Source organism: Anoplolepis gracilipes, chromosome 1, assembly GCF_047496725.1.
Source record: "Anoplolepis gracilipes chromosome 1, ASM4749672v1, whole genome shotgun sequence".
In the NCBI taxonomy this organism is placed as follows: domain Eukaryota; kingdom Metazoa; phylum Arthropoda; class Insecta; order Hymenoptera; family Formicidae; genus Anoplolepis; species Anoplolepis gracilipes.
Window position 1 is genome coordinate 12,301,706 of NC_132970.1, and position 9,617 is coordinate 12,311,322.

Sequence of the window (9,617 nt, forward strand, 5' to 3'; positions counted from 1 at the left end):
CTGTAATAAGAAATAATATAATAGATATAATAGATTTCTCTTAAATTTTGATCGTCAGAGTTCTAATGTACGTAGAATTCAAATCCGATAATTTATAATTATAAGATTTGTATGATGTGCACATGTTTCATAATTCGTGGCGAATACATAAAAACATTTTAATTGAAAAACACTATCATAATAATTGGTAAAATAATTATTTTCATTTCCTACAAAAATAATAATATTAAAAACTTATCAAAAAAATAAAAATTAAAAATTAACACAAAATAAAAAATTTTTTTAATTTTTAATTTAAAAAACTTTCCGCGGCTAAACTGAACAATATTCTAATGAAATTTCAACCTGTATTTTACATTTTATTTTGCAACTATTGATGTAATTAAACTAAATTTCTATTTCTAAATTAAATTTAGTTTTTTAAAATAAAATTTAATTTTTGTTGGTTTAGTATATATTTTGAAATTTAGTAGCACCAAGTACTTTTAATAAATATTAACAAATTTTTTATTATATATTAATTATCAGTTTTTCATTTTTGAACAAGTTTTTAATTTTTAATATTATTATTTTTGTTAGAAATTAAAACGACTACTTTACCAATTATTGTACAATAGTTATTTCAATTAAAATGTCTTTATTAAAATTTCATAAGTTTTTTTTGGCACACAATTTTTGATATTATTATTTTTGTGGGAAATTTGCATAACTTTTTTTAATATAATATGTTTTTAAGAAATTATTATACTTTAAACTTTTAACGTTTATAAATTTTACTTTTCTGCATCAAATATATTTTTGTATATTGAAATATGTGACTACAAAAAAGGAAAAGCGGAAAGACCAACACAATAAATAGTGTCTTAAGAAGGTTCTTTATTCTCTTCTCAAACTGATAACAATAAATTGTATACCTAACGAACGGTATACCTATAAATGTGAATCGGCGATATTTCAGATTTTCAAATAGTTGTGATAATTAATCTCTTTTATAATAACTAATAACAAATTATGATTTAAATAATAGCAATTTGTGTTTTTTAATCAAATTGCCACATTTGTACATCTAAAAACAATAATCCGCATAATTTTCTCAATTTATTCTTCACTAATAATGCAATTCTTTTCAAATACAATTTTGTCTTTCTTAAGACATTTTCTCCATAGATTTATCATATTTAATGAATAATATAAGAGTACTAAACTGTATATTAAAAGCAAAATTTGACTTGTATAATTTCTTATTCATTATTTATTGTATTGATATAAATTTTTATGTTGATACAGCAACTGTTAAAATAATTATTTAAAATAGTTAAGATAACATGAAATTGGTGCCATTTCTCATGAGGCTGATCATATCGTTTATTATGTTGGTGGCGTCGTTGTATAGCCCTTGTTTTCTTACTGCATACTTCTGAGGACAACCCCGGAGCCACGAAAACGTCTTACAAGGTAAAGGGTCCAGTTGTCCCTTTTAAGCAAAGTAACGCATCGTTATTCTCTGGCACAAGAGATCAAATTCAAGTTAATACTTACGGTTGATTCTTGGATCATGATGGTGCAGACCAAGATTGTCACGATTAGACACGACACTGTTAGTCTCATGCTGAAAATTTGCGCTTCAATGTGTATCGTAGTGCAACAGCGCGGCATTTATATCATACTGTTAAATGACGCTCTCTGTTTGTTAAGTATTGACTATGAGTAAATTACATGCACCTGTTTCATCACCTGCGTAATATGTCGTTTAATGAAAGTAATTAATGATTTTACGAAGTGCTGAAGTATTCCATCTTTTGTTAATATGTATATAAATTGTTTTCTATTTTTTCGAGTTGGTGCAACATGGTGAAAAGGAATGAAACTCTTTTTTTTATTATTTTTTCAAAATAGAACAAAAAATTATTTATTTTTCTTGTAATAATAATAATAATTATAACAATTACAATAGTTATAATTATACTGCAAGATAGAAATACTTTTATGCAAAAACAATTTTTACAAATACAACTTTTAAATATGTATATAATCAAAGAGTTAATTTTAGTTTTTATTACTGTCTTCATTAATTACTGCAATGTCACAATCTACAGTAAAAAGACTCAGAATTTCTGCTCTTACAATTTTTGCTATATATCTTGCTTGAGTAATAAATAATGGCAGTTATATGAGAGCACCAACCAATAGTACATCTACTTTTGGCTGCTGTTCTGATATAACTGACATTATTTATTACTTATCTCATGCAAGATATTTAGCAAAAATTGTACAAGCTTATATTACTGTATAACCTGGAACAGGTGAAAAAAGAGCGCAATGCTTCGTTAATACTCCAATCTAATAACGGTGAAAGTAACTTGATTCCACGCTGCGTTACATGTTACAGTAGAAGAAGCACTTTAATTCCTAATCAAATCGCAATATAATAAATTAATTTTATTACACAAATAGCACAAATAAACATTTATACATACTACACATATAACAATCTCTTTACAAGAGATTATATAATTCTATTTTATTATTATTATAATCTTTATTATTAAAAAATTTAATTTTGATTGTGCAAAAGATTTTTAACCATTTTACAATATACACTAATTAGTTTGGCTAGTATTCATTTAATTGTTTAAGATAAAGTATAACTTTCAAATATTGACAAATAACATTGTGGTGTTTTTAAATGTGCATAAAAAGCCGATGCTTTTTTTCTGTATCTTCATAAAATTACGTAAATTATTACTTGAATACACTTGTCAGGCGTCACTTCCGCATCTGGCTACTTTTGTATCAGCAACATATATATATATACATCAAGAAAAATGCGGATTACTTTGGCACGTCATGAAATCGATAATTACTTTCATTAACGACATGTTACGCAAGTAGTGAAATAGATGCATGTAATTTACTCATTGTCAATACTTAACAAACAGAGAGCGTCATTCAACAGTATGATATAAATGCCGTGCTGTTGCACTACGATACACATTGAATGCGGAAATTTTCAACATGAGACTAACAGTGTTGTGTCTAACCGTGACAATCTTGGTCTGCACCATCATGATCCAAGAATCAACCGTAAGTGTTAACTTGAATTTGATCTCTTGTGCCAGAGAATAACGATGCGTTACTTTGCTTAAAAGGGACAACTGGACCCTTTACTTTCGTGGTTCCTGAATAATCCTCAGAACTTTGCAGTAAGAAAACAATGGCTATACCACAACGCCACCAACATAATAAACGATATGATCAGCCTCATGAGAAATGGCACCAATTTCATGTTATCTTAACTATTTTAAATAATTATTTTAACAGTTGCTGTATCAACATAAAAATTGATATCAATACAGAAAATAATGGATAAAAAATTATACAAATCCAATTTTGCTTTTAATATATAGTTTAGTTCTCTTATATTATTCATTAAATATGATAAATCTATAGAGAAAATGTCTTAAGAAAGACAAAATTGTATTTGAAAAGAATTGCATTATTAGTGAAGAATAAATTGAGAAAATTATGCGGATTATTGTTTTTAGATGTACAAATGTGGCAATTTGATTAAAAAACACAAATTGCTATTATTTAAATCATAATTTGTTATTAGTTATTATAAAAGAGATTAATTATCACAACTATTTGAAAATCTGAAATATCGCCGATTCACATTTATAGGTATACCGTTCGTTAGGTATACAATTTATTGTTATCAGTTTGGGAAGAGAACAAAGAACCTTCTTCAGACACCATTTGTTGTGGTGGTCTTTCCGCTTTTCCTTTTTTGTAGTCACATGTTTCAATATACAAATATATATTTGATGCAGAAAAGTAAAATTTATAAACGTAAAAGTTTATATGTATAATTTTTTTAAAAACTATTATATTTTTTAAAAACTATTATATTAAAAAAAGTTGTTATGCAAATTTCCCACAAAAATAATAATATCCAAAATTGTATGCTAAATAATATAAAATTTTAAATAGAGATATTTTAATTAAAATAATTATTGTACAATAATTCATAAAGTGCAATGTGTGTGTATACTGTGAAAGTGACGAATCGCGGGATCTCATTTCTGTATGCTAATACACATACATATACAATACATGTATACAAAGAAGCCAAAATTCAATCATGCAATCTCCATGTGATACGCTTTGGGTAACGCTAATACTAACGGTACTTAAATTTTTTATTTAAGATCTGATTTAAATTTTTAAAATATACTGAAAAGAACTTAACAAAGCGGCCTTTTGTACGAGTAACTGGAATGCTTTTGACTTTTAAATGTTGTAGAGTTCATAAAAATTTTAGCGTTTTTTTTCGTTAACTTTCATTGATTTGTTATTAAATAAAAAAAGATAAAAGTGCAATTTTTATTTAATTCTTAAATAACAATTACGCTTTATAAATAAATAATGATTGAAAAAACGATAGGAGCATTTCAAAGTGCTAACTTTTCTTTTTAAATTGCTTTTTTAATGATTATTTTACGATCATTCTTTTCACTAGTTACAAGCGTTCAAAGTCAATAGTTCGATTTTGTTTTAATAATGAATATCTCGGCGAAAAAAATCATAGAACATTCGTTAAAAATAGAAATTAAAGCTAAAACTCTGCTCTTTTAAAACCCAGTTAATAAAATTGTGCTAGGATTTTTTTTTAATTCGGTGTTCTTGAACAAACTTTTGGAAAATTTCTTCAATCGATGTTCGTCACTTTCTTATAATGTAATTGTAATGAATAAAAACACTTAAAATTTATTTAAAGATTCTAAAACTAGAAACTTCAAGCTTTAAAACGCTTTTTTATTGATCTTATTTTATTATTTTCAAGGAAGTTGCAACTTCTTGAAAATTTTTTATATAGAAGGCCTTTTTTATATAGAAGAAAGTGGCTCTATAATTTTTTTGCGTATTTACAGAAAAAATAAATAAAAACTGAAAATGACGTTTTTCTCGATAGCTCAGGAAATAGAGTTAGGGAGCTGACATTTTGAAAACTTTTTTTTACAGTGAAAAAATGACAGGCCAAATGTTATTTGAAAACTCATCGGGGGCACTTTTAGTATGCTTATCCGGCTATAGCCTTTCTTGAAAAAAAAATGCGATAGTATTCTCATATGAGAAACGCAAAGAAATTGCACGCTAGTTCTCTCAGATATAAACACAGTTAGGCCGGATCTACAATAGGTGTGGTAAGCTTTAAGCCGTAAGAAATTAACTAATCACATTCAATTATTCTTCTCATATTCAATCATTATTGATCAATTTCTTACGGTTTACGGCTTATTACACCTATTATAGATCCAGCTTTATGATTTCGGTATTTTCCCAGAGCTTGAAGCTTCGTGTGTATGTATGTGTATGTGTATGTATATAGCTGCAAGTATAGCTTGACTAAATTAGAATCTTTAATGTTAAAAGTGATTATAACATTGTCAGATTTAGGAAATAAAATTAATCACACAAGGAATTTAACATTACATATAATTAAATTAAAATGTTACAAATCTTATATTTATTTTTAATAATTATTATCAGTCGCAACAATTTTTGTATAAATATAATATAGAAAAAAAGAAGTGAAAAATTGTTAGTACATGAGAGAAAAAAATTGATACGCTTCAGAGAGAGAAAGAGGTGAAGACTACGATTGTAGATGGAATGACGGAAAGAAAAAGAGGATAAGAAAGAAAGATATATAGTACTCCAACTCGCGATTAGATGACTTGTCAACCTACGAGAAAATTGCGTTTTACAAACTTGTTTCGAGAAAAGAATTGGAGGGAATTGCGGACGAGGGCAGCCCCCGTCGTAGGCAGGTAAAAAAAGCAGTGAAGGAAGGAAAGAAAGGATAGGTCGGCCACGTGTTAGGAGAGAGGACCAAGATGAGCACGACGAGGAGTAAAAAGGAAGATATCCCCTCTTCGCGTTAGGGCAAAGCAGTCTGAACTAAGCTTCGAGCAATGCAAAGTCGCTACTTCTGTCGTAGCTGTCCCGTCTCCCTCCACCCTCCCTTCCTCCTTTCCGAGATTCTCCCTCGTCGTCTTCACCTACTCCTTACAAAGAGAGACACAAATTGTCTTGAAACTTAGTTTCGTTGGATATAAAGGACTTTCCGATTACGTTACCCGTATTCCGTGATTGATCTGAGATGACGAGGGCAACTCGACGTGACCTCCTTCGGGCGCGCTTACTCCTCGTACTCTTGTCCAAGGAATTACAAGAAAAGTGTTATTTGCAGCTCTCGGATATATTTCCAACGTCCCGTGTTGTTATCCTGTCACTGACTTTTCAAATGTTGATGACTCTCCCGCAAACGAAAAATTTGTACCGGAAATGTTATTTTATATTATATTATATATGTCCATTATATTACACATAGTTCAGTCACAAGCACACAAATATCACATTTTGCTTTACACGTACACAAAATTCACACATACATAATGTGACAAATACATTATGCACTTTAGCGGAAGATTGGTAATGCCAGTTTATTCTCTAGATAATTTCGAGGGATAAAATTACGCCTATTTATTGTCGCCAAATGCGGGAACCCAACTAGATGAATCATGTATTTGTTGCAGGAAAGGAACACATATGTCGGACAAATGTTATTTAAATAAACATCAATCGTAATCGTTGAAGCAAAAGTGATATTTGCAGATCGGACATAGCGAGTATTTGAATTACGAGGTTCAACTATCGGAGAAGGTCCAGCGCCAAACGACCATACTACGGCGATTGGCCGGTCTTTCAGGACACCCCCTCGAGCGCAGTTTACGTAGTTTACATACGCGGGATGAAGCGAGGCTTTGCGAACGGTGGAGATAAGCCACGTCCGAGCGCCGCGTCGGACCGTCCGACTTTATCCCTCTTTTTTCGCCTAATATGACGATAAAATAAGGAAAGAGTCCCCATGGGGAGAAAAAAAATGGATCTCATCTCCGTGCTGTGATTCTTTCGGATTTTACGCTTCAGGAGGAAGCTTCGGAGTCGCCCGCGACAGAATTTCCACCCCGATTGGTTTCCACTTTGCTCGCGCTCGTAATAAATACGCTGGATCGGCCTGTTCCAGTCGCGTGAATATGGAGCCAGGGACGAAGACGACATATATATATTTGGGTGTAGGCAATTGTATTATTTGACAAATAATCACAGTTTTACACATACATGAATAAATTATTTATTATTAACTTATTCCAATTATTTAAAAAAATTATAGTATGCATGCATAATATTTTATATATAATATATATTATACATATGTTTTATAAAATACATAAAAATGTATTATTTGTAAAAATAATATAGATATCATTTATTGAATTAAATTTATTTCTTTCGAAAGGAAATAATCGTAAATAATTCCTATCTAAAAAGATCTTGTTTTATGAATCATTTACGTGATTTTATAGATTGAATGATTGCATAAAAATTCAATGTTTGATAAATAGTAGACACAAAAATAGATTATGCTGTACATAATGATTAAAAATAAAGTAGCAAAGAACTCTAATAATTACCGATCCTTCACGTCCTTCTAAAACTAGTTTGGCTGACCTCTCGGCTGCTCTCATGTTGAACGATGAAAATTTGGGCAAAATCGACAGAGAGCCGTTTGATTCTCGTGTTTATCGGTGCAAAATGTACATACGAAAACGGTCACATGGGCGTGCGATAACGAGCGTGAGGGCAAAGGACTGGTCGTACGTGTTTTCGAATTTTCTGGGTGAGCGCGTTGATTCAAAGGGTGCGTAGGTTAATGATTCTCTCCTGGTCCTTCTTCTTGTGATCCTCTCTTATTTATGGTGTGCATCTATCTCTCTCACTTTCCATTCTAATCATCTATATTGACCTACGGAAGTTTATATGCAATTTTGGACCGCGGTACAACGAGGAGAGGAGAAAGGTTCGGCAAAAGCGAAAAAAGTAGCAAAGAAAAATGCGAGAGAAAAATTTTTACTGTGAATGAAATATTTCATGGGGCCGATTGTGAGTTTGAACGTTTTCCGGCTGATCGGACGATGCACCGCGGGCATCGATGTGGAAACCTCCGTCCTCTTTACGCGCTGCAACCGGTCATCCCGGAATCCTCGCGTTTCCTTCTATTTTATAAGAGGAAGTAGAAAATTGGTTGAAATCAAGAGTCCGTCGTATCCATCAGACGAATAATAATGAACGTTTGTTTTCAGTCGCTGCATCGCTGATAGAGTTGCATTAAACTCATTGAAACAATTGCAATTTAATATATTAAATAATTACGGGAAATATAAAATGAGCGCTACCTTTAAAACGCAACATTTTTACGCAGATAGATTTTTAATTAAAGATTAAAAAATTATCTTACTTCTATTTATTATAATTGTTATAAAAACATATACTTTTTTAATTTTTTTTTTGCTATGCGAAAAATTTTAACTCTTTGTTTAAACTTGAACCGCAATTTCTGTGTGTTTAATAAATGGTGAATTATTCTAAAGATTATGACCGACACATTATTACAATCAAATGATTGTACGAGGAAGAAACTTCTGTTTGATGAAGGACTTATCACAATGAGGCCAGAAGGATTCCGAGTTGTCTGAGCAATCAGTCGCCCGCATGTTTGGATTGCTAACCCTCTACTTTATTCCTTTTCCTCTTCTTATTTCTGCAGTTTCTCTCTTTTCTCGTTTAAAAGACTTGTCTTCGTTCATCTCTTAAGGTAAAGAATTTTACGTAATTAAGAAGATAAAATTACATTACAAATAATCACACTAATCTATTATTAATGAAACAGTAGGCTCTGTGAATACATTAACGTCTTAATATTTAACTTATTTACTTTTTATTTTAAAGATAAATAAAATTTATAATAAATTAATATCTACAAAAATATATACATATAGGGAGAGAGAGAGAGAGAGAGAGAGAGAGAGAGAGAGAGAGAGAGAGAGAGGGAGAAATACATCACGGAAATACAGGAGACTTAAAAGGCTGGTTGAAGGGAACGACATTGGGAAGAAGCAACAACGCGTCGTGTCTCTTCGCGACCAAACATTCGGAATAACGCGAAAACGTGATAACTAGCTACCATGTCTCCGACGTGGTAGAACTCGCTCGTCCGAACAAAAGTCTAATTCGCGCAGCGGCGACGGCGGTATTAGCGACGTGAGGGGCGGGCATCGTTATAGCCTCTGGTGCGGCCTGGTCGTGGAGAAATTTACCGTGTGTCGAAAGCAGGAAGTTTCCACGGTCCTCTCACACGCGACGATGACAAAGGACAACGGCCGGGCGATGCGCATTCGTACGGATTCTACGGGCAAAGTTTGTTGAAGCCCGAGTCGAGTCGCTCGTTCACGTGCACGTGCGCATCCAGGTCCACGTCCGTGCGTTTGGACTCGCGCGCATGAAACCGCCTCCGCTTGAGAATACGCGAATATTCTATTAGGGACTTAGGTACGCTGAGAGAGATAGACAGATGGATAGAGAAAGAGAGAAGGACAGATAGAGAGAGAGAGAGAGAGAGAGAGAGAGAGAGAGAGAGAGAGAGAGAGAGAGGAGAGCGAAACGTAAGTGCGTCGACTGTGCAGGACGAGAAAGGGATTAGTCGAACTATTCGC

The 9,617-nt window shown here is 32.0% G+C and overlaps 1 long non-coding RNA gene across 1 annotated transcript; it reads right to left on the bottom strand.

Annotated features, from left to right (window-relative positions):
• Positions 1–856: 856 nt before the first annotated feature.
• On the bottom strand, positions 857–1,648 carry LOC140668222 (uncharacterized). The gene is made up of 2 exons (XR_012047143.1): positions 1,540–1,648; positions 857–1,474 (listed from the first exon to the last, which is right to left on the bottom strand). It is a non-coding gene; the product is annotated as an uncharacterized lncRNA (long non-coding RNA).
• Positions 1,649–9,617: the final 7,969 nt, after the last annotated feature.